This window comes from Arvicanthis niloticus, chromosome 7 (assembly GCF_011762505.2).
Source record: "Arvicanthis niloticus isolate mArvNil1 chromosome 7, mArvNil1.pat.X, whole genome shotgun sequence".
NCBI lineage: Eukaryota > Metazoa > Chordata > Mammalia > Rodentia > Muridae > Arvicanthis > Arvicanthis niloticus.
Window position 1 is genome coordinate 39,660,846 of NC_047664.1, and position 25,748 is coordinate 39,686,593.

Below are 25,748 nucleotides of genomic sequence, written 5' to 3' on the forward strand. Positions count from 1 at the left end.
GAGGAGGAGGAGGAGGGAGGAGGAGGGAGGAGGAGGAGGAGGAGGAAGGAAGGAAGGAAGAGAGGGAAAGAAAGGGAAAGTGCATATAACACACGAAAGGAAGGAAGAAGAGAAAGGTTGCTGAATAAAATATTAACAAACCCCAGGCACCATAACCAAGCATGGCTTTCTTAGGAAGGTCACTGCAACATTGCTTAGAAGTAATAGAAAAGGAAATTCTATGATTATCCCTAGTCTCTCATGACTGTAAAACAGAAAGCCTGAAAGAATTTTTTTATTCTGAGAATTAATAAGGGGAGATATATAAAATTCACCCCTTTTTATATGAGTAACAACCAGAGCAGTACTGGGTAGGTAAATCATCTCATTTATAATAGCATCAAAAAATTACAAAGTTATATTGTTCATGGTGACACAGGTATTTAATCCTTACACTGGAGAAGCAGAAGCAAGCAAGACCCTGAGTTTGAGGCTAGCCTGGTCTACATAGTAAGCTCCAAGCTAGCCAGGGCTACATAGTGAGGCCATTCCCAGAAGAAGAAGGAGGAGAAGGAAGAAGGAAGAAAGGAAGAAGGAAGAAGAAGGAAGAAGGAAGAAGGAAGAAGAAGAAGACAATTTCTAAGTTCCTTGAATAAATGAGCCAATGAGGGATGATTGTGGAACAAAGGAAAGAAGTCCAGCACTAGGCACAGTCCGTCTGCAGGGGAGGATGGGAAAGGGAATCCAGATGCAATTCCAATAGAGCCTAGCTTGTGGAGAAGGTTGAATCAAAACCAGAGGTAGCCGTCTCACCAAGATGGAAGCTTTGGTGGTGCCTCCCACTGGGAGTAGTTGCCAAGGCTCTGCCATAGTCTGCAGGGGTTAGATGGAAGAGGAGACCCAGCTCAAAGCCCTGTTGACTTTTCACAGGCTTGGCAGAAGTGACCCTGATAGTGATGAGCAGTGGCCTGGGTATAGATGGCAAGAAATGAGGCTGCGCTGAAATCATGACCGAACACAGAGTTACAGGTGAATAAGACTTCAATGTTAAGAGTAGAAACATTCTAGGAGGTGTTTTGGAAAGCGGTGGAACCTTGGGCTCTCAGAGATTTATGAGCAGGGTGACTTGGAAAGTAATTTGGTTATTAAAGTAAAAAAGATCAGTTATGACAAGAGCTTTATACACCAGGTAACATGGGTGGGACAAAGGGTTCTGTATAGGATAGACTTTTTTTTTGATATAAGGCAAGAACTGAAGCTTCTGGGAACTTCCTGGGAGGAGGCCTGGGTAGCCTTGCTCTAGTGATACCTATCCTGGCTTCTTCCAGGGACCGTCATGTGCCCTTCTAAGATGACACTGGCACTGAGGGTTCCTGGTGGATTCTTGACCTTTCTATGCTAGTTGAGGAATGTTCCATATGCTGGAAATCACATTTCCCACAATCTCTACTTTGTGTTCTAGGAAAGCGGGGTCAAAGTTGAGGCTATGAGGCACATGGAGACAGGAGGTTAGAGGGTTGTTGGTCAGGGCACACAGATGGCCCAGGAGCTCCCATGTGCATGGTTCTCCCCACTGACTCCTACTGGTACCCATCCCTAGTACCTTACTGTGAACTCATGGGTCTATCAGAAGCTCCACACAACAGGACAGGCCTGGTATTCAGTTGTCCCTGGAAATTGCTACCCAGGGATGCCAATTCTGCAATGGCTTGGTTCTCCTTGGACTTTACCTCCTAATCTTGTCCCACAGAGGCTCAAGGTCCAGTTCCCATAATGGCAATTGCTACACATACTCTCCCAGTGGGTGCTTGCTTACCTGTAACCCTGTGGTAGACTCACTTCCCATGGTAGGAACTGGAATACAGAACTGGAATTTACCCAGGAGGCCCTTCTTGAAGGAATTGGGATGTGCTAGATCCTAGCCTGGTTCCAGGCTCAGGGATGGGGGCTGTACCCTGCCCTCATGGAGGCAAGAACAGCCTGTGGCTTACTTATCTAACTCCATACACTTTGTGTCTAGGTCTGCCCAGGTTCTTGTCTTCAGGAGACCCTGCCCATAGCACTGTCTGACATCATCAATATTCATTCTTTATTACTTTATTTGGGGCAGCAATGTCCCTAGCTAAATCCAGTCACATCAAAGTCCCTCAAAGTTTATGGTGACAAGCAAAATATCTGACAGAGCTGCTGCAAAATATATGAAGCAGCCTTTTAAAAAAGGGACAGACAGGGTTTTTTTCTGTTATTTTTCTGTATTTTTTTAAAAACGTGTGTGTGTGTGTGTGTGTGTGTGTGTGGTGTGTGTGTGTGTGTGTGTGTGTGTGTGTGTGTGTGTTGGTGGCCTTGGCATGAACACTTGGAGGTCAGAGAACAACTTGGAAGAATCAGTTATCTCCCTCTACCTTGTGGGTTCTAGGAATTGAGCTCAGGTTGTCCAGCTTGGCAGCAACTGCCTTTAATTTGCTAAGCCATCTTGCCAGACCCTATTTTTCCATGTCTTCTAGTTTCTTCACCAGAAAGAGTGAGGTGGAGGTGTCTGGCTCCTGGCTTTATAGCGTTTCCAAGGGAACTTTAAGGATGAAAGCCTGAGGGTACCATGGTACTAGTACAGGGGCTTAACTTTTTATGCAAATGAGAAGTGAATCCAAACCAAATCAGTATTGGTCTCATATCTGCAACCAAACACAGTTTTAACAGGATGTAGAAATTGAAAAAATAGCAGTTTCAACTAAACCAAGCACAGAGTTGGCTCAAAGGACAAGAACAATTGAATAGGGAGCCAGCCATTTGGGGAGGCTCCACCTACCACAGAGCTGTCTTGGGAGAAGGGTGGTAAACAGGCATCAGGTGCCTGAGCGGAAACCCATATACAGATGATGGACCAGCAGAAATGGCCACATATGGAGCCTTCTTGCCACTCAGTAAAGTTCACTAGGGGTGATGGCTTTGTGCTGAACGGTCATTCTGTAAGTGAGGGTGATGGGCAAGGTTTCTCCACAGAATAAATGTGCTCTGCCTCTGCCTGTGAGTAAAAACACAGGCTTAGTCAAAACCCAGAGCTTGTCCTGCCTCAAGGGACAGCTAACAGAACATCACTGGCCATGTAGCATCCAGGGCATGGGGCCTTGGGAGCCTGTGGAACATGGATGGCACTGACCTGAGCCTTAGAGATGTGAGAACTGAATGTTCATCAGGGCAGCATCATGGCCCCTGTGAGGACAGCAGAAGGGAGCCATAGCCTAGCATCAGAGAGAGGGAAGGCATGAGGAGCCTCTTGAGAGAGGGACTTAGGTTCCTAGACACAACACTGCAGAGCAGGAGTGAGGGCAATGGCCAGCAGGGGACAGGAAGCATGCAGGGTCTGCAGCAGAGACCACACAAATCCACACAAGGCAAGCCTTCAAAGGGCCAGGAACGGATAAGGGAGGCCAGGATGAAGGGAGGCCCTAGAAATCTGACCACTGCTACCTTACCCCAGGCCAGGCATGGCTGGAAGGGAAGCCAGTAAATCAAGCAGAACTGGCTACATTCCATGGAAACTCACTGCGTTAAACAATAACAACATCACCACCACCACAGCAACAAAACAAACAAACAAAAATAAAATCATCCATTAAATGCAAGACCTGTCCCAGAAAGACAGAGCTTCTGTAAGCTTCTAGAACCTTCCCCAGAAGCACATTTATTCCCATAGGGTTAGATTGTAATATATCAAGTCATGCCCCACCCCTTATTCAATCCTATCCTCAATACTCGGAGAAGGCTAGTGTCAACCTCTCACTACAGCCCACCTACTCAGGGAGCCAGACTGCCTCCTCAGAGGCCTGGCTTTACCACAGCCTATTGATGCCGGAAATTTAGATTCCAACTGTGTGCCGGTCCCCTCCTCCCCTTCCTGTTTTCCTTATTCAAAGAACTTTCAAGAGACTTTCCAAGTTCTGCTTAGGAACAGGGCAGCTCCCTGGGGCACCAGCTGGCATCTCCTGCAATTATCATTAAATTACAGAGACAATTTTAATTTCACAATAATTAGAAATATCAACTGCAGCTCCAGCCTTTGAAACTAATGGAATTTTAATGGGCAGCTGCTTAGGTTACAGCCAAAAATAGTAACGCTCAGCCGGGCAGAGCAGCTGGAGCCAGGGCCCTGGACAGGAGGCAGGCAAGGAGGAGCTGAGTACCTGGGAAGAACCTGGGGTTGGCTATGGGGGTGGGTAGCCTGGTTAAACCCTCAGTAGTTACCCTGAAGGGTGGGAAAGGAGCTTCCAGAAACAGACTGGCATGGCAGGTAAAAGATACCTGCATTTGGGACTTCATACCCACATGTATGACCCAATGATACAATTTGGAGCCAGGTTTCAGTGTTTGAATCAACGTCTCTGGCCCCAGATGGTGCGCTCTGGACAGGCCACTCCACAGCCAATGCCTCAGTGCCTGGACTGTTCTGGTCCCCAGGAACCACAGTGCAGGGGGTCGATGCTTAAGCTTGGATCCTGTGACTTCATCCTGACCAGACGTGGAAGTAAACAGTCTCTTGGTGGGCAGAAGAGTTTACTTTTGATACAATCAGAATTGCCTCATTTGTTTTTCTTTCGTGGAGAAAGCTTCCTGTGTTCTTCAAAATCTTCACTGAGGTGGTGGAACTATTTTCCCATATCTGGTCCCAGAAGCTGCAATTGTGTCTGCATCTCTGATCTGTGCCTTACTTCATTGCCATGTGCGTGATGAACTGGACATTGAATTATTTTCCTGTAGTATTATCTTGTTCTTCTAGAACTGTTTGTTTAAGACTGTTTCCTTCCTCTATCGGCTTTGATGAGAATCAGTTTTTGGAAGGCTGCAGTGAGGCCATTGTCTGCATGTGCACTGGATCTTGTCACTGCAGCTTCACAGAGACTCGGGGTTGCATGGCAAAAACATTCAACCTTTCTCTCCTGAAAATCAGGGCTTGCTATTTCATATCTTTTGTGTGTCTATATAGCTTTTAAATCACCTTGTCAATTTCTGCCCTCAGAAAATTTGATTGAGTTGTCTTTGACTCCACAGAGACACTTGGTGAGAAAACTCACACTATCTTTTCTCTCCTCCCTCCCTCCCTCCTTCCTTCTCTCTTTCCCTCCCTTCCTTCCTCCTTTCATCCCTTCCTCCTTTTCTTCTCTCTGTCCCTCTCCCCCTAACCCCACTCTTGTGACAGAATCTTGCTCTGCAGTCCAGGCTAACCACACTTGCGTGAGCCTCTGCCTCAGCTCCCGAGTGCTGTGTCTTCACAGGTTGCATAAACTGTATGCAGCCATCCACTCTCTCTTCCACCCGAGCTCTGGGATCTCTATGCTCTTCCTCCCCACCCCGCCCCCATCCTCCTCCTCTGCTTCTCATCCTTTGCTCCTTCCTTGTGTCTTCCTCTCTTTCCCCCTTTTCCTTCTTCAGTTTTGTGACACAGTAGCCTAGGCTGGCCTAGAGCTTTTAGTGATCCTCCTGCCTCAGCATCTGATTGCTAGAATTGTATGTATCAACTACTACACTAATTTTTAAAATTTATGCAATTCATTTCAAACCATCTTTTCTCATATAAACCATTTAAATTTTTTTTTAAAAAAAATTTATGTGTATGAACATCTGACCTGAAAGTATGGCTACCTATCACATGCATGCAGTACCTGTAGAGACTAGAAGAGTGCATAGGATTATCTTGGGACTAAAGTTAAAGACAGTTGTGAACCACGGTAAGGATGATGGACACTGAGCCCAGATCCTCCACCAGTGCTCTTAACCACTGAGCCATCTCTCCAGGCCCACATAAGCAAAAATTTAAATGATAACATTGCCTATATAAGAACTTTAATTGTATATAATGAACTTTAATATATTGTGTCTTTTAGTACGTAAGATATGTTTCTAATTTCTCTGTGATTTCTCCTTTGTCCCATTATGGATTAGTTACATGTTTGCTAATTTTCTTTTTCGTGCTGTTTTGGGGATATGATTACTGATTTCTAATGTAAAAACACCCCATGCCACATGACTTCTGTCCTTTTAAAGTGTGTACAACTGATGTTATGATCTGGTCTCTGTCCTTGCTTGGCAAATGTTTTGTGTGCACTTGAATGTAATACACATTATAGCCATGTGGTGATGCACACCGTAACCCTAACACTTGGAAGACACTGACCTGCCATGTATGAAGCCCTGGGTTCAAGGTCTAAAAAGGAAAAGAAAAGAACATGTCTTCCCTCTGCCTTCCCCATTTCTAGGAGGTTTTCACTAAGTCAAGAACCATATCTTTCTCCTCAGCTTTCTTGTTTCTGAGTATATGTGATGTGTTTTCTTTTCTCTGGTTGCAGCTGAGAATTTGGCTTTTTTTTTTAAAACAATTTCTGTCTATATGCATTTTCTTTGCATTTATCCTGCTCAGGTGTATTAAGCTTTGGGGTCTAGAGACTTTTGGGGGGGTTCAAATTTAAAAAATATTGATCATAATTATTCATTTCTTTTCCTCCCTGCTGGGATTCTGGTTACATGTGTTACTGCTTGTTCCTGGTGTTCAGGTCCAGGTGCTCTTCAGGGACCAGAGAGATAGCTCAGTGATTAAGAGCACTGTTTGCTTTTGCAGAGGACCCCAGTTCAGTTCCCAGCGCTGACATGGTGGTTCACTCTCATCTGTATCTCCATTTCCCTCTTCCTGCCTCCACTGACACTGCACACAGATGATACATAGATATACATGCAGGCAAAACACCCATACACATATAAATAAATAATAAATAAATAAATAAATAAATAAATAAATCTATCTTTAATGTCTCAAAGGCAAGGCAGGGTGGTATGTACCTAGCATCCTATAAACCAGGAAGCAGAAGCCAGAGGAGCAGGAGTTCAAGGTCATTCTCAGCTCCAAAACAGAATCTCAGCACTGGTTCATCTGAAGGACGATTTCAGGTATACCGTGTTCAGCACACTGTGTGGATCTTATATGCAGTAATATTTTCTGTGATAACCATGTCATTGGCAACCTCATGATGGGGTCTGACCATGATATACAAAATGAGTGTCTCTTTCCCAGATATAAACATTTGCTTGAACAATTTAATTGATGGTGTCGTTGCATCTGCTTCAACCGGGAAAAGCGTCTCAAAATGGAAAATGGAGCACAGATTATGAGAGAAATGTGGGACTCTAACAACATAATTACTGGGTTTGTCGAAATGAATTCAGAAGAAGTTACTTGGGGAAGCAAGGTTCAACCGCTGCTGAATCCAGCGGGTCCCACTTCCACTCACCCAGCCAGCCGACCCCACAGTAAGGCATCAGTTCCAATATTTTGCCATTGGTTCATTGGATGAATTTAGATAGATTTAAGGTTGTTTTTTTAGCCTAGTCATTTTAAAGGAAACACTTATCTGGTTCATGGGTTTGGAGGTCACCATATTGGGACTGACTGGCTCCATTGCTTTTGAGGTGGAACATTGTGGTGAAAGGACAGATGTGATAGAGGAGGCTATTTACCTTATCTAATGGCAACCAGGGGACAAAAAGAGGAACCTACCTCCTCTAACCAGGCCCCACCGCCTTTTAGTCCAATTGACTATAAATGCATCAATGGAGCAACCAATAGCCATTGTGGCTATAGGGCCACCATGGAGCACCTGTGGGGGCAGAGACAAGCTGAGGGGTTTGAGGGGCTCATCATGAGAATGAAGTACATTCACTGGGCTAAATAACTCTCTTATCTGCAAAATGGTGTGAGGGTCTGCAGTGCAGGAAATTGAGGTCCCACTTGATACTAAATCCACCTGGTCTCTTGCTTGCCCTTGCCAAGAACACATATCAAGGAAAGAATGGGGTTCTGGGACAGAAAGACGAAGTTAAGGTTTGAGCTCTCAGATCCACTTGGGAGAGGCAGCCCTTACTCCTTTTAAGTCTTCAGTGACCATGTCGTGCCGTTGTGTTGCCTCTTTCATGCCTGGAAGGTTCTAGGCTCCAAGGACACATGCTCTCAGGTACCTATAGGAGTTTCTGTGAAAGGATGCTTTGCCATGTGATGGACCACAGATGAGGGTGACATTGCCTGGGACCCCAGCCATGATTCCCACAGAGTGCACTTTCCACAAGACAGGTCCCCTGACTGAAGGTAGGCCAGGTAGGTGCTCATCTCTCTTTCATCCAAAATCCTTTTCCAAACAGCCTGGCCAGGACTGTGTCCCTGTGCAGGGACCATTGGTTTCTTTAGGAAGGGTCTGGGGCCCCTCCTGGGATATAGGAGAGAATAGGCTTCTGGGTTTTTTTGTCCCTGGGGAGTGCACAGGGCATGGCTTTGTCTGTTTCTTATCAACCCCCAGCTTCACTGTAAAGGGAGTCCTAAAAACACAGCTGGGTCCAATATGGTTGGGCTTTGCTTGTCACAGTCAAACCTCCCCAGCTTCACTTCAGGAGCTAATGAGGTCTGCTATCAAAAGGAGACACCTGTGAATATGGAGAGCTCAGATGTAAAAGATGCTGTCCCTGTCCAGCCTGGAGTTCTGGTCACTCATGAGGCCCATAGAATGGAGAGAGGTCAATCATCCAGTTTGTCAGACTAAGGGGGTTTGCAGGAATGTTGTCAGGGCTAAGCCAGGCCTGGGAAAACCAGATGCTCAGACTTTCTGGATGGCATGGATTCAAGTCCTGCTGCCGTTTGCTTCCTAGCCTTAAATTCGACAGGGTCTGCTCTCAGCATTCCAGTGACATCAATTTACATAGATGTGCGTATCAAGGGACCTCACTGGAGTAAAAAAAAATCTCTAGTTTGATGAGATGATTAAGGTTGACTCTGGGATACACATGAGGATGGGGAGAGCCGTCTGGACCAAAGCACTGGTCCCACTTCAGTTGGCTGGTAAAGTGTCAAGTAACGGGCAGCACAATACCAGCAGATGTCTTCCCTTGCCATGCTCAGGCTAGAGTGGTGTTGCATGTCTTTAAAGATTCTGCGGGTCTGAAATGTATCCATTTCCCAGGCATTCCAATCCCTCCCCACCTTTGCAGGCAGGAGGTGTAATTTGTTCCTGCAGTGGAGTCAGATAATTCAAGGGTCTCTACCCCAGTCCCTTTGTGACAAGGAACAGAAAGGATAAGGACTTACAAAAGGGATTCCTCCAGACCATCTCCTCCTGGAAGAGGAATAGCATGCAGTCTGTTTAAAGGGCATATGAGTCCATAAAAGCAGGATCAAGACCTTAGGTTTTCAGTCTCCCTCCTGTGCAGGCAGAACAGCTCTTCCTTAATGTGTGGACAGAATATTTGGTCCATTTCAGCCCTACATTCATCTCCCCACATCCAGTTTTAACCTCTAGTCTGCCTTAAATCTTTAATTTCTACTACATGTACCTTCATGTCATCCCTAGGAATCTCTAGGTTTAGTAACCAAGGTAATACAAAATGTTCTTGGGGTCTCCCCTTATTTCCAGATATGACATCCATACACCTAGCTCATATATTCCATTGATGGGGAGCTCCTGGATTGAGCTTGAGGTTGCATTGAACATCCTTACTGTTGCTTGGAACATCTTCCCTTATTATTTGGATCTTGTCTTGGAAGGCTCTAAGGACAGTACCAGGAGGAGGGGTGGGAATATGTCCCTGGGGGATAGATGTCCCTGAGAGATAGGCGTCTTCCTGGCTTGGAGGGCTTTCCTGTGTGTCATTCAACTTAGGATGTGGAGGAAAGAAGTGAAGAAGAACATGAATCTGTCCTTCTCAGAAAGGAATTTCTGATTTTCTGAGTTTTCGTAGGGCAAGGATAGACATGCATCTCCCTGAACAGTTAATGCAGATTGCTGTTCTGGTTACATTGTCTTCTCTGTAAGGAAAAGGTTAAAAAGCAGACTTTTCTTAGTCTTACTTTTAAAGGTCTTTTTGAGGTAAGCCTGTCCATTCTGCTTGGGCACTGTTGTTAGCAGCCTTCTGTATTTAGGTATAATGTGACAACTTTCAGTTGTCTGAAAGATGTGGTTAACAGTATCTGGTTCCAACTTGTTTTCTTTCCAGACTTTAAAAAATAAATTAAGTGGAAGTGTTTATTTTTTCTTATTTACATGTGTGAATTTGTATACAGCACATGTATGTCAGAGCCTATGGAACCCAGAAGAGTGATTGAATTTACAGGCAGTTGTAAGTCACCTGATATGGGTGGTGGGAACTGAATCCTAGTCCTCTGTAAGAAAAATAAGTACTCTGACCAGTGAGCCGACTCTCAGCCTTCCTTTTCTATCTAGCTCATTCAGTCCCCTGCATTGGAAGAGTCGGAGTGGGAATTCTAGTGGGCAGGTCTAGACAAGGAGGCCTTGGAACCCAAGAGAAAGCCAAGATGAGGAGAGACCCAGCACATAGTTTTTGACAAAGTGGTCCTTAGTGTCTGAGGTGGGAATGTCACTGCCCCTTCCCTGGTTTGGTAGTACATTTCATGAGGAGCTATGTAAATTCTCAGCAAGCATTTGGCCCAAGAAAGTTTAGTCTCTAAGGTTGGCACAGTACTTTATCATTTAAGGAATCTTATTCATATTCGTCCAACTTTACCTGAGAAATGAGGGTACCAAAGCATATGGTAATCCCAGTTAGTGTCTGTGTTGTCTAGTCTTATGTCAACCAGACGCAAGCTAGAGTTATCTGAAAGGAGGGAACCTCAGCTGAGAAAGGCCTCCGTAAGATTGGGCTGTAGGCAGCCTATAGGGCATTTTCTTTAATTACTGATTGATGGGTGCTGTTATCCCAGGGCTGGTGGGCCTGGATTCTACAAGAAAGCAGAGGGAGCAAGCTAGTAAGTGGCACCCCTCCATGGCCTCTTCATCAGCAGCTTCCTCTGGGTTCTTGCCCTGTTTGAGTTCCTGTCCTGACTTCCTTCAATGATGGACAGTGATATGAAAGTATAAGCCAAATAAACCTTTTCCTTCCCAAATTTCTTTGGCTATGGCATTTTATTACAGCAACAGTAACCTTAACTAAAACAGTACCCAAGTTTCTCTTTTGTGTTAACTCAAATCTCAGGACCAAATGCTAAGAGTGTCCCTAGAATAGCTGCACACATTGTCTGGGGATTCTGTGACTTTTCTCATATAATTGAGACCAGTACCCTTATTACTGATATGGATAACATTTCCCTCCCATTCAATAGATACCATTTCCCTTCTACTATTTTGATAACCCTTATGTCAATTCATTGTTTTTCTTCCACTCTTGAAATATTTTTTTTGGTTTAAAAAATTACTTTATTTTTATTTTGTGTGTATTGGTGTTTTGCCTGCACTTGTATCTGTGTGATGGTGTCAGGTCTCCTAGAACTGGAGTTATAATTGTGAGCTGCCATGTGGGTGTAGCCAGTGTTCTTAACCACTGAGCCATCTCTCTAGCTCCAACCCCTGAACATTTTGAAGTGGTTATGGTTTGGGGGAAGATGAGAATGAAAGGGCATGTGAAAGGTGCCCTTTCACAATGCAGCTTCTCTTGCCATCACCGGTCATCTCTAACCTGTGTCCCCTTTTTTTGTCAGGGGGTTTGTACAATGGCAGCATCCTCAGGGAGTTGCAAGTTTTCCAATAATTAGTTTCTTGTGTATCAAATCCTTTCCTTTTCTGTTAATTAACCCTACTTATGTTCAGATTTCCCCCAAAGTATATGAAATACTACAAATACATATTTGGGGACTGGAGCAATGGCTCAGTAGTTAAGAACACTGGTTGCTCCCACTGAGGGCCCAGATTTTGTTTCTATCACCGGTGTCTTAGCTGAGAACCATCTGTAACTCCAGTTTCCAGGGGATCCAGTTTCCTCATCTGACCTCCTGGGATACCAGGCACGCACCAGGAAAAATACCTAAATGTATAGCTGGAATCAGTAGTATACCTTATCACTTATAAGGGCCGGGTTTAAAGCATATAACTCAAATGTCTGGGGAGACCAGTTCTTTGACATTCATCCACATTCAATATTTTTAAATTTTAACTCTATCGATCTCAGAATACCTATGATGTCTTTCCCCTGGGTTACACAGACCTGTCCATAGTTTGACTTCCTGAAGAAAGGGATCATGCTCATGTCAGGACAGACAAATAAGTCAAATTTAAACAATGTTCTATGGGCACAGAAGGGTCCCTGTGCTTGGGAATTCTGCAGGGTTGTTAGTGGCTAGGATGGAGTCATCCTTCTCTGGAGGAATAGCTTTATTCTTCATGTCTTCTACCTATCTCCCAGCCATCTGCTAAGGGCTTCTTACTTGGAGAGCAGTGCTCACAATTAAACAGCTGCAGAGGTTTCTTTTCAGCTTTCTTTCACAGGGGCTACTGATTGAATGCATTCCATCCATCCATGTTAGACTGGGTCTGACAACTCTGACGGCTGTGGTTGTCTTTTCCCATGACCCCGAGAGAGTGCTCCAAGCACAGTAGCTTTGTCTTCACTTACAAAAAGATGAAAAGGCTTTTCCAGAGAGGGCAAGGCTGGTGCTGGGGCAGGCACTAATTCCTGCTTAATTCTATGGCCTTCATTTCCTTTGCCTCCTAGAGCAGAGGCTGGGGTTCCTAGTCTAGGATCTGTGTGTGAAACTTTGGTTTGATAGTATAAACATCAATCCAGGTCTGCAACACCTCACTAGTCTCAAGTGTTTTCTTAAGTCCTTTCTTAGTTTTGGGGATCAGGGTGTAGGCACAAATGCTTGTATCCTAAGACAAAAAAAAAGTGGGGGAGAGACCCCACAGTACAACTTTTGATAAATTGCTCTTTAGTTTCTGTGGAATGATAGTGGTAAGAGACTTCAGTGAACCCCCTGGGAGTGTGGTCTATCTGTACTGTTACTTTCTTCCAGTCGCTGGATCTTCCCATTCAAAGGCAAACAAATCTCTACCTTCCTCTGCAATGTTCGAAGGGGAGAAAAGCAAGCCCAGAAATCATCTTTAAGGTTGACTACACTGAGCCATTTTTGACCATAAGGAATCCCTGGTAAGAGGGTGTAGGTGTTTTGGGACCACTACTCTGAGCCATCTGGTTTATAGCTTCAAGTCCTAGACCAGTAGATTAAGCTCCATCTGATCTTCTTACAGAAAATGTTGGGATGTTGTCTTGGGGTTCGGGGCCTCCATCCTCAGGAAGGCTATTGCTAATTGGAATCAACCTTTTTATCCCTTCCTGAGGAACTGAATGTCTCTTTCTTTCAACTGTTTAACTGTGCTGAAAGGCTGATCTGAAGAGGACTAACCTTCAGCCATGGCTGTCTCCCTGTTTAACCTCAGGGCTCCTTTTATCTTCTGCCTTAGCAGTTTGAAGCCGTAAAGAGACAAAAAGACACACAAAGTTCAGCTTAGTCTGTTTGCAGTCCCTATCTTCTACTGAGTCTTTAGTCTCTTCCCCAGAGGTTTATCCCTGCCTCCAGGACTAGAAACGAATAGATGCAGATTGTATACGAAAAGAATGAGAGAGGAGGAGAAAACAGAGAAGGGAGACGTAGAATCTATGAAAAATAATCTTTTTCTAATTTTAAACTTTTGAAAATGTCACAAGCACTTTAGTACACCATTTCACTCCCCCTCTTTACAACTCTTCCTCCCTTCCCCACTTCTTTTTAAATTCAGCACCTCTTAGTTTTTAATTATTGTTTTACACAGACACCCCCCCCCACACACACACACCCATGAGTCCGTCTGGTGTTGCTTGTGAGTGTACCTGTTTAGGGCTGACCACATGGGATTGGGTAATCCATCAGGGAGCTCATCTCTAGGCAAGACTGATTTCCCTTTCTTAGTAGCCATTGCCTGTCTCTCCTCATCTAGGCAGAGGGCACTGTCCCATTTCCCACATTCACGCTGGTACGTCAATGGTGTTGCCATTGTACAGGTCTTGTTCAGGTGACCATATTGTTGAGATTTCATGTGTGCAGCTTCTCTTTCATATATAAAAGACATGATTTCATAAAAGATTTCCTGGTCCTTTGGCTCTTTCTGCCCCTCTTCATCTGCAGTGTTGCCTGGGGCTTAGGTGTAGGGGTTGTGTTGTGCATGTATTGTTTGGGATTAGGCATCAATTGTCAATTGTTCTCTTCATTTTGACCAGTTGTGGATTTCTGTAATAGTTTGAATCTGCCAAAGAAAGCTTTATTGATGAGGAGTGAGAGCTACACTTTAAGAATAAGTATAAGAACTCAGAAGTCACACTGGCATAGGAAAGTGGCAGTAGTAGGCTCTCTTATAGGATCCACAGCCTTGCCAGCCATAGATAGTTGGCTAGATTTACTTTTATTGATGGGCCAATTAGTCCAATTAGGCAAACATTTGTCACTCCAAGATATAAGTATCACTATTAGACACTATTAGATCTCTGGATTGTGTGTGTGTGTGTGTGTGTGTGTGTGTGTGTGTGTCTTGCTATGTTAGTCTGTTAAGATCCAAACCTGGGGCAAACAGTTGAGGTAACTATTTAACATATCAAAGCTGACCTGGCTTCCAGGTTCTCCAAGCATCCTTCATTCACATGGGTTCCAAGCAAGTCCAAAAGCCAGAGGAAGGATGATAATCTTGAGGCTGGAGAATCATCCCCAAGTCTCAACTCCTGAGCACTCCTGATGAGCTTGGCTCTGGGCAGCCCCACCTCATGACTTTTTGCCTTCCCCAGCTACAACTCTCCCAGGCTAGGATGCAGCTGGTGACTTTATGGTCCTACATCCCTTAAGACTCCATGAGGGTGTAGTGGGTTATGTCTACAGTTCTACCGTTGACAAGTCTCTGCTGGGGCCCCAAGACTGTCCAAGACATCTCTGGAATCTGAGAGGAAGCCACCATAGGCCTCTTAGCTTGTGTCTTCTACATGGCTTAGTTTAGCCTTTGATCCTGATCCCTTCTCATTGGGCAGCACTTGCCAACCTTGTTACTTCGTGACAAAGGGTCCAACACATAAACTTTGGGGAACACACTGAAACCCTTCTAACTTCTAGCCAAATGCACATTCCAGTCCTGCCCCTACCCCACTGGACACAAAGCTCAGTGAGCAGATACTTCTGGAGGCTAGAGGTGCTTCTCAGGGACAAAGCTGCTACCTCAGATTTCATGGTACAGCAGGTCATAGTTGGTAGCTAGGAGGGCTGGAGAGATGGCTCAGCGGTTAAGAGCACTGACTGTTCTTCCAGAGGTCCTGAGTTTGATTCCCAGCAACCACATGGTGGCTCACAACCATCCATAATGGGGTCTGATTCCCTCTTCTGGTGTGTCCAAAGAGAGCAATGGTGTACTTATATAAATAAATTTTTTAAAAAAGGAAGTCACTAGGAAACTAAATGCAGTATTTTTGTTGCTGGCTTTTGTTGCTGTTTTGTGTTGTTAGGGATGGATCCAGAATTCTGCATATTCCAGGAAAGTGTTCCTATCTTTGAGGCTAACTTCCTATTCCCAAATGAAACAGCAGCAATAAGATACTGTTCTCCTGAATCCCTCATCTCCAGGGAACTTATGCACACAGCCCCTCCCCATGCCACCAGTACATCGAGGTACAGCTTCTCTACCTCAGAGCTCCCACAGGACTGTCATCATCAGAGCTGGTCATGAGAGACCAGAGAGCAGCAGTTAAGGCATCTATGGCTGTCACTTTGAGGTATTTTCTCATTTATTTCACCTTGCTTTTTCACATAGCCCAGGCTGGTCTTGGACTTATTATATAGAATGCTTTGACTGCTGATCCTCTTGCCTCTGCCTGGAGGTCCCATGTTTACAGTTGTATGCTGGCATGCCCAGCCATCCTGGCAACTTTCCAGTGTGACATTGACAGCATGGATGGGTTCCTTAAGAAGAGCATTTCTGAGTGGGATCTGTACAGAATGCTGATGTTCTGTGCAGCAAAGCCCTTTTCTGCTTTGTGAAATTGCCCCAGGCCTATACCTGCAGGAGTTCCCTGTCCCCCATTCCCCAGCTTCTGAGACCCAAGAGATAGAAAAGGCTTCATGCAGGAGCAGTCTGCTGTAATTAATGACTCTGTGTTCTGCTCAGCAACAATATGGTCTATTAATTGATGCATCTTCTATTTGGTAACAGTCTTCCTAATTAACACAGGCTCTATTTAGTAACAGTATGTCCTATTTAATTTCTTTCATGTGTTCTGGTAAAAAACATAATGCTTCATTTAATATATTTCATCTGTTTACTCCTCATGAATTTTGTAACACAGTGCAGCTGGTCGTATCTACAGACCATGGAAGAGGGGTGATAGAGAGCTTTCCAGACACAGGGGTCTGAGCTCTTGAGCCAGCATTTTAGGCAAGGGCCAATCAACTACATGGTGTGTGTGTGTGTGTGTGTGTGTGTGTGTGTGTGTGTGTGTGTATTGGGGGGATTTGGCAAGGGGTGTACCTCAGCTGGACTTGGGGTTCTTAGCTACTCTTCTAAGTTCCTCATGTCTTCTATGTACCTTTAAAGTCACCAAGTCCCCAGCAAGCCTTTGGCTATCTTTCATGGGGTGGCCTTTGTACCTGCTTTCAAACCTGCTCCCCAGTTTATAGTGCTAAGGTCCCAACTTTTGTCCCTCCTCACCAGCCAAGGGGTCTGCCAGGAGCATGAATGGCAATCACACCTGCTGGCCAGCTAGTTGCAGCTCCTCAAGCCTCATGCTTGCCTGCATGGACATTGTGTCCCCAAGGCCTAGCTGTCACACAGTACTAGTGAGTGGTCAGAAGGATTTGATAGATAAGATCTCTGTGTTTGGAGTATGTGTGTGGCTTTGTGGGGCAGCATTGCACAGCTGCCCTGCCTATGTAACCTTCAGTGAAAGGCATAGTCTGTTGGGTGCCTGCGGGATTATGGATAAGGGAGGGATGAGAGCCGGTTCCAGAGGACAACCCCAGAGTTGAGCCTATACAGGGGTGACAAATAAGAGATGGCCAATAGATGGAGCAGCATCCTCAGCAGAGGCGACCAGGGGAAGGTGAGAGGGCAGCTGGACACTTGGCCAGGTACTCTGATCCAAGGCTTCGTTCTTTCACTATATTGCTAAGTAAAGTTTATGGGAGACCCCAGCAGGGTGGCCCAAGGCTGCAGGCATGTGTATTACATGCAGCATGACGTCCTTCAGTTCATTTTCAAGGCTGCATAGAATGCTATTGTATCCTACATTTTCTTTATTCCTGTGCTTATAAGTGGATCCCACATCCTGGCCATTGTGAGCAGTGCTACGGTGAGCATGGGGTGCAGGTGTCTGCCATACAAACCACACTTTTTCTGGATACAAACCAGTAGTGGGATTGCTAGATGACATGGTTATATTTGTAATGTTTTGAGGAACCTCCGTGTGGTTCCCAGAGCAGCGCCATCATCACCAGTTAGTTAACTGGATCAAACACATGTGAACTGTGCAGCCATCTCCCTGTCCATCTTTAGAACTTTCCCATCTTCCAGAACTTAACTTGTCCAGCATGGGCTCCTTATATGGCCACAGTGCTGGCCCCACCTCCTAACTCCTTGCCTGATAATTCAGACAGGTGACTGATTTCTGGCTGGTTTTGGCTCTGCATGCTCTCCCTTGTAAAGGTGCTACATTCTTGTAAAGAATGACAGAAATCAGAGAGATGGCAAACTGGGGCGTAAAGGGACAGAACATGGCCACACGAAGGGTCTTGGCTGGAGGAATAGAGATTTCACACTGTGAATAACTTCTTCACCAGCCTGAGGATCCAGGTTTCAGGATCTTTTCTTGAGCTCTCTTCCCTGTTCCTACATTAAGCTATAAGGCACCTGGAAGCCAGCCCAGTGTGGAGGAAATAAAAGGCAAGGAAGACCCCTGTGTTGGACGTCTTGCACAGCCTCTGCTGGTTGTTCTCCACCCTTCTTAGTGCCTCTCACAGCTTCCTTCTGGCCTGGTTGTGCTTCAAAGGTTCTCTGTCTTCTCAGAGAAGGTTCTCCCTACCTCCCTTTCTGTGCCCCGGAACAGCTTATTGATATTAGGTCTTATATAGTTGAAGTTCTACCAGGGAGCAGAGGGTCAGGGCGACAGACAACAAGAGGACTGTCAGCATCTCTAGGGCTGGAAGCAAGAAGAGTGGCCATGGGATAGGGGAGAAAGCAGAAAGAGCAGTGACCCACACAAGTGGACAAGGCTGTGCTTAATAGCAGGGCTGACTGCCAGCTGGAGAATGGATCAGCAATGAATGTTCGAAGGGGAGAAAAGACAGAGAGGGGGAAGCAGGGCCAAGAAAGTAAGCAGAGGTATTTTGAGATTGAAGGAGGTCATTGAGGCCAAGCTGAGAGAAGAGGTGTGAGGTGGTACCATTATGCATAGAATTAGGGTTATGTTACTGCCATTGGCATCAGTGTCACAGGGCTTCCTGCTCAAGATACAGGCAGCCAATGCATCTACCTATGTAGCCAACCAAAGCCGCACACTGACCAGAACCTAGGGGTGATGAAAACACTGGAGGGACTACCAGTCATGACTTACATTTCCTGAATTAAGGGAGGAAGTGAACGTTCAAGGTTACTGCTATGGGGTTTTCATGATGATTTAATCTCAAATCCAAGAAGCTTGAGCCAGGTTGGGATACTATTTGATAAACTCTTCAGTGTTTGATAAATTCAAGGCCCAGCCAGTGAATTCCTGGACTGGACTTTTTATTTAGTAAAACGCCCAGTGGCCTGTTTTCTGAAAGTACTTTACTTAGTTACTGCCTCTCTGGGAATGAAACTTCTGAAGAAGCTTCTGATTGCTCAGAAGTCAATGTGGGACTGGAAGGGGAATCCCGCTCATGACGTCTTTCACCAGAGAAAGGTTTCACTGGGGTAGACAAAGTCCAGTGTTCTGAAAAGGTCGAGCGACGGAACTATAAAACCAGTTTGTGCAACTACTGCATCATAGCCTGGGTGGTGCTTGGAACGTGACAGGTGTACCTCTTTCCAATGCGAATGTACACCGTCAAGTAGATGACCTCTCTCCTGGCAGGTGGGAAACTTTCCTCACAAGTGCATCGTGTCTCAGAGCTACCTCTTGAAGGAGGACGATCTCTCTCCACATGAAAGAGACCACACATTCCAGCCCCTGCAGCCACTCAAAAATAAATAAATAAATAAATAAAAAACCATCTGGATTTTTGCGATTTAGTAGGGTATCTCAACCCACAGCTGAACCAAGGCGGAAGTCCCGCCCCGGCCTCCAGGCTCCGCCCCGCCTCTCTCTAGCCCTTGGCCCTAGATGTTGAGCTTTCCGTTAGGTCTTCAGTTTCGGGCAAGTGCCTACTTCGTGAGCACTCTTGTGCTATGAGTCCGATCCCGCCTGTCCCCGAGCGGCTGTCTAGTAGGCGGACTCCGCTCTCCAGGAGCCCGGCCCCCAGAAGCCGGACCCCGTTGGTCCCTGACTCCCGCTGTCCAACCGCCTGACCCGTCCCCTCATCCAGCTCCGTCCCGCAAAACATGAGTCTACCAAAATCCTGGGTTTGGTGGATCCCGAGTGAGCCCCACCTCCAAGACCCTGAGCCACACCCCCCAAAGACGGCTGGATCCCGCCCTTCCAGGAGCCATGGCCCCAGAAGCTGGAGCCGCAGGTCTGAGTCAAGAAGTACACAACAGCCTGACCCGCCCCCACGAGCCCCGCCCCACGGGCCCCGCCCCCAAGAGCCCCGCCCCCGCGGCCCTGGGCTCCACCTTACAACGACTGGGTCCCGCCCCCAGGAGTCGGAGCTCCGCTCTCAGGGGCCGGACCCTGCCCCTCCCGGAGCCCCGCCCCCGGCCCGGCGACGGCGGTGACCGTTGAGGCTTTCGGCGGGCGCCCGGCGGGAGCAAGCGGCGGCCCGGTAGGTGAGCGGGGCCGGCGCGCCTCCTCGCGCGTCTTTCTTCCCTGGCGCGCGCCCCCGCCCGGCCCGGCCTTGTCCTCCGGCGGCCGTAGGGCCGAGCTCGGGCGCCGCCCGCGCCTTCTTTGTTCGCGCGGGACTCCGGGAACTTGCCCGCGCGGGCTGCGGCTGGGGTCCCGCGCAGGCCGGATGTGCGGGTTCCGCAGGGCCGCAGCCCACTGAACTCGGGCGGGATCTGGCCCTGCTCAGAAGCCGACCCGCCTGGCCGTGAGGGGACTTTAATGTCCAACTCAGCCCGCGGTCTCATTGTTTGGGCAGAGACCGTTTCCAAGGACCTGAACTGAGGAAATGTAGGGCGAGAACGCAGGGCAGCCCACAGCGAGGATTGAGTATAGATGGAGGGGCTAGAGCTGGGAAGTGAAGACAAGGGGGTTCGGAGTGTAGACAGAGGGGCTCAGATCCCTGGAGTGTAGACAGGGGCCCCCAGACCTGTGGACTATGGGGGCGGGGGATGCAGAACTGTAGAGTGTAGTCAGAGGGCTCAGCTGTGGAGTGTAGATGAAGGGGTGGTGTGTAGCTAGGGCCCAGACCCTTGGAGTGTAGGCAGAGGGCCTTCGACCCATAGAATACAGATGGAGGGGCCCAGTTTCTTGAAATGGCCTCAGACCTATGGAGTGTAGATGGAGGGAGAGCTAGTATCAGGGAGGTTGCCCTGGAAATGAAGCCTTGAGCCTACAGCAAGCAACTGGTGTGTGGGGGTGAGGGGAGAGGAGCAAAATCAATTTTGAATGAAAGGACTGTGCTTAAGTTTTAAAAGTTTCTGAAGAAAGCACAATTGTTAGCATGACAATTTCTCTAGAAAAACTGGGGTAAAAATGTTACACTTTTTTTATTTTGGGGCTGGCTGACAAGTACCAAGTACTCAGGCTGACAGAACCTGGACTTCAAAGACATTGTTGGGACAGAGAAGGTCGTTGGGGGTAGAGGGGAATGGCTTAGGTAAGACTCTGGGATAGAACCTAGAAATGTCGAGAGCAGGAAGCAGGTGTCCAGGATCTTAAAAGATGTAAGGCCATTTCTGTGAGGTTTCTTGGAACCTACCCTCAATGGGACTAAGGAGGAGGGTTGCTTCTGATAGGAAAAATGAAAGGCTGGAGAGCTGGCAAAATAATCAGCAAATACCAGTGCTGAGGAAAGGTCCTCAGACTTGGGGTAGCATGTGTGTGCCAGTCTTTGCACAGGAGAAGACAGGGTTTGTACTGAGTGGGCAAAAGTGCTGTCCATCATGGAGTCCCAGCTTGTGACAAGAGGCACTTCGTGGTCCTACATTGTACCCAGGAGGGGGCCTGTGTCAAGGGCTGGCTCACTCTTTGCATTATGTTTAGAACAACAACCTCAGGATGAGAGGGTGGGTGGTCACAAAGGTGATACTGAGCCTGGAGACCTGGCTGCTTCAGTAGCTCCTGCAAGGATCCCAGAGGCAGGAGAGGTTGAAGCTGAGCCCTGCATTTCTAATCCTGTTGTCATTTGACATCTGGATCTGAGGCAGGCCCAACATGCTGGTCCCATCTGGCTGAGAGAGAGTGCTGCCTTAGTTGTGGGCTCCCTGCCTTGCTCTGGCAGCAAGTGCATGATGGTATAGGGTGGTTGCAGCCCCCTCCCCCACTTTTTTTCTTTTTGTGAGTTTGCTGGAAACCCTGCATGTGCTTACTAGTCAGCACTTGTTTTATTTTCCTACTGAGCTGTTGCAGAGTGCTTCAGTTTAGTGGCTTAAAACAACAGTTTATTCTTCAAGGCTCTGGATGCCAGAAGTCTTCAGTGGGTCTCAACGGGTTACATGTCCTTTGGGGATCAGGGAGAATCTCCTTACTTCTCATGTCAGGTGGAGACTGGTCCTATCCCTGGGCTCAGGGCTTGGTTCCAGCATCACACGGTCTTCTCTTCTGTCTTAAGCCTTCCTCTGCTATGGTCTATGAGGACTTCTAGGGTTGCCAGGAGATCCAAAGTCCTCAGTTTATATCTGCAAAGCCACTGGAGTGTTTTCTCCTTGCTGAGGAGCAGCCTAGTCCTGCACCTTCCCCAGGGTGGGACATGTGGATCTACCCAAAGGCCCTGCAAACCAAAGACTGCAGTAGTTTGTGGTTTAACTGCCCTGTGGACGTGTTTCTGGATGCACACTCAGCTGTGAGCGGGTGGAGTGTCCTATTCTCTTAGGGAGATGGTAATTCTCACGCCTTTCACAATCCAATGAAAACTACAATCTCCAGAAATCTGCTCAGTAATAGCTTGTCACCCCACCGCTCAGGAGGTTGAGTCAGGAGGATGGAGAGTGTGGTGCCAGAGCATGGGCTAAGTGAGATCTCAACAGCAAAAACCACTGGGCTACAGAGTTCCTTCAGTGGTTAAGGGAATATGCTGCTCTTGCAGAGGACCCATGTTTAAACCCACATTGGAAAGCTCACAACTCCCTGCAGAGCTAAGGCCTCAGAAGGCACTGGAATTCGTGAGCATATACACACGTGTACACATAATTAAGAAAACAGAATTAGAGGTAGGTGGATCTCTGAGTTCAAGGCCAGCCTGGTCTACAGAACAAGTTCCAGTACAACCAGGGCTACACAGGGAAACCCTGTCTCAAACAACAAGAACAACAAATGACAAGCAGAGTCAAAAAGAAAAAAAAAAAAAAAAAAAAAAAAAAAAAAAAAAAGCCCCAGACCTCAAATTCAAAAGCAAATAAGCTCAAGTCGGTACATGCAGCGTTGCTCCTGATTTTAGAAGCCCTCAGCTCTCCATGGAGAAGTCACTTGTTCAGGCAGGAACTGACCGGGTTAGTAGCCCCACTCCATGTCTTTAAAGGTCTGAGGGGTCTGAGGGGAACGCGTCATTCATCCTTTGTTTCCTTTCCTTGTTCTCTTGTGGTCTCTGTTCCCAGCTCTGTAATCAGGGCATCCTCATGTGTTCCTTTCCTTATTCCGGCAGTTACATGCATAGGTACACATTGGTACACTACATAGTTTCTACACTACCCATCCATCCCTGAGCCATGGTCTTTGTTTTCCTTCCATGGCATCTGCTGTGTTGGGGACTAACTCATGAATTTAAATTCAAACAGTGACATTCTGTACTGCTTGCCCAGCCCCAGAGGGACCACCCTAGGTGTCCTGTTGTCTTAGATGTCTACTGTGGTCTCTTAGAATTTGTTACATTCTTTTTTGATTCTTACCAAAGGTGGGTAGAGTCTTCAAGTCTCTGTGCACTCTCTCCCAAGTCCCATCTTTAAAAAAAAGATTGTGTGTATGTCGCATGGGTGTGTGTGAATATTTTGCCTACATGCATATTTGTGAACCAAGTACATGCCTGTTGGATCTCCTAAGCTGTCGTTATGGTTGTTTGTTAGCCACTATGTAGATACTAGAATTGAACCAAGAGCCCTTAAGTACTGAGCCCATCTCTCCATGCCTCCTTAGTTAAACCAGCTGGCATCACCAAGCTGAGCAGGGACACTGGAGCATAGATCCCATCATGCACTTGTGGATTGATCTTGCTATCACTGATATACCAAAACTGGATTTCATTTTATTCTCATGTATCCACTCCCACAGTGGGTGGGATTGGAAGACTCTGCTCCAGTCTGTTCTGAAGTCCCAAGATCTGCTTAGAGCTGTCAGCTGGACTTGCCTATGCTGTACTGCTCTGTGTTGGGTTCCTGTGTGTCAGGTTCCTCATCTGATTTCAGCTCCATCCTTGTTTGGCTAAAATTCTACCTTCTTTGATAGCTAAGAAATATAACATAGAGCCCACCCCTCTTGATTTTGAAGCTATTCTTTTTACAGTCTAGTTCCTTTTTTTTGCTTAGCTGGGTATAGAATTGTAGAAAGTTACTCTTCTGTGCACTTGGTGCAGGGAGACAGTTGTGAGATAGGAACAGGAGAGTACTCCCAGGAGTACAGAAGCCCTGGCTCCCTGGGTGGGACTATGGGCACCAGGGAATGGCCTTATTTCTTTACAGTTGGACTTATCAGAGAACATATTGCTGCTAGTGTTTGAGACACTGGGTTGCCCAAAAGCTGTCTTTTATGTGACGTCTAATGACGTCTCATATTTTTTGTGAAATTAAGTCATCTGTCTTCAAAGACTCACTTTGCACAGATTTAAAAATTACAAGCAGAAATAAATATCAAGTAGAAATAAAAAGGAAAGGTCAAATAAAAACAAAATGGAAAATCAGCATGGTTTACTCTTAAATATTTTAAAGATTTGGCAGTGGCATCTGATTTTGGGATCAGAATTGCCACTGCAGAGTCATTGGCAGTGAGGATCTTTGTCCTGACAAGTTGTGGCTTCTGCATATCCTATCATTTTTCCAAAATGCAGGAGCCTAGGCTGGTGCCCAGAGTGAAAGGCATGAGTTGACAAGTTGCCTCTGGCTAACTGATTGTGGGCTGAGATAGCGACCATTCTCAGGGCAATCCTGGTCTCAGCTAGCTGTAGGTCTCATGGAGTGGTGATGAAAGCCAGCTACTCCTGCTGATTTCTTGGGTCAGTATGCTTCTGCTATTGAGCCTGAAGGTCTGTGAGCTCTAGCAGGTGAACTCGATTCAGTCAGGTCCTTGTTAGCTTCTATGGCTCATGGCTCCCTTCCCTGCTTTAAGAACTGGGTCCTCTACCTGTGTGGGCACTGCTGGTTTCTGTAGTGCTACAGTGTAGAATCCCAAGAGGCAGTGCCGATTGATTCCTGTGTCCCTCTAGCCCTGGCACTGTTCTCTCACATTGCCTCTCCTGAGATCCTGTGACTGGCTGGAGGCCCTGCATTCGTGCGGACAGTGGGATCTCTGGTGCCCTTTGTGTGGAGGCGAACCAAGGCAATGTGAAGCCATGGATTTTGGACCTCTAAGTGTTTTAGTCGTTGGTGGTCTTGCACTTTGACTTCTTATATATGGGTAGCTTGTACATACTTGTTTCTGTGGATAAGCTAGCCTTTGGGTTTTGCTAGCTGTAAACTTTATCATGAAAAATGACAGTTGCTCCAAAACTAGAAAAAGCAAACCTTTTGCATTTCAAGACAGTATCTTTGCTGTTAAATTTGAAAACAGGTAGGTGTGAGGTAAGTTGATATCTACCTGGAGGTAGGGTACCTGAACATTTTATTTTCCTGGTCTTCTCTGTTCTGTAGTCCCTGGGTATGCCACGAGTCCTGGCTCTACTTTCTTTGTGAAACAGCTCTTTGGGCTTGGCAGCTTAGCTTGTACTTGGAGGGTGCAACAGGGAGCTGAGCTGAGCACTTGTGAATCCTCTGGGGACAGGCTGTAAAAGCCACCCATGATCATTATGCCTTGTCTCCTGAGGCCTGATATCTAAGCCTAGCCAGCATTTGAAGCTTGTTTCATGTGACAGCTGTGACATTAGCCTCGCTGTGTTGCCTCTGATCCCTCTGCCTGTCAGTGTTCTTCAGCTGTGATGACAGTGTGTATGTGAAGTGGGGTGAGCCAAAGATAGCCATCCTCACTTTCTTCTTGACCACCTCTCTCCTTTGGAACCTTTTGTTCTTAGATGAACTCAGATTCACTGTTTAAAGGAATTCCTAATGCCTAGTTTTTGTACTGCCACTTAGCAGTCAGTGGACTGACTCTTTGGTGTTAAGACTGACTGGGACAAGGAGAAAGGAGGCTTGCTATGCAAGAGTAGGGCTGAGGTGTCTGTGCGGTCCTAACGCTTGGCCACAGGAGTCTGAAATATTGAAACCTCAAGGACTGGCCTTTGCAGAGACCAAGGAGGAACCTTGCCCAGTGAAGAACATGCAGGAGAGTGGCAGCTCAGCCAGGCAGCCTGCTGCACCATTCAGCCTCTGGGCACACTGACAGTGTAGAGGCTGCTGAGCTACTCTCAAACACACTGGGAACATGAGCTGTCAAGGACTTACAGCAGACTCTGGGAATTGTCTTTGAGTGGAGGTCTGGATCCACTATGTGGTGTTTGAGCTGAGTTTCTT

General features: G+C 46.6%; 1 protein-coding gene across 5 annotated transcripts in view; it reads left to right on the forward strand.

Moving 5' to 3' along the window:
• The first annotated feature begins 19,616 nt into the window (after nt 1-19,616).
• The window catches only part of Rgs12 (regulator of G protein signaling 12), a 98,309-nt gene continuing 92,177 nt past the window's right edge, over nt 19,617-25,748 (forward strand). For all 5 annotated transcript variants that reach the window (XR_013111804.1, XM_076938343.1, XM_034508829.2 and 2 more), the window contains exon 1: nt 19,617-19,759. The gene's annotated coding sequence lies outside the window, so the exon portion shown is untranslated. The remainder of the gene's footprint in view (nt 19,760-25,748) is intronic.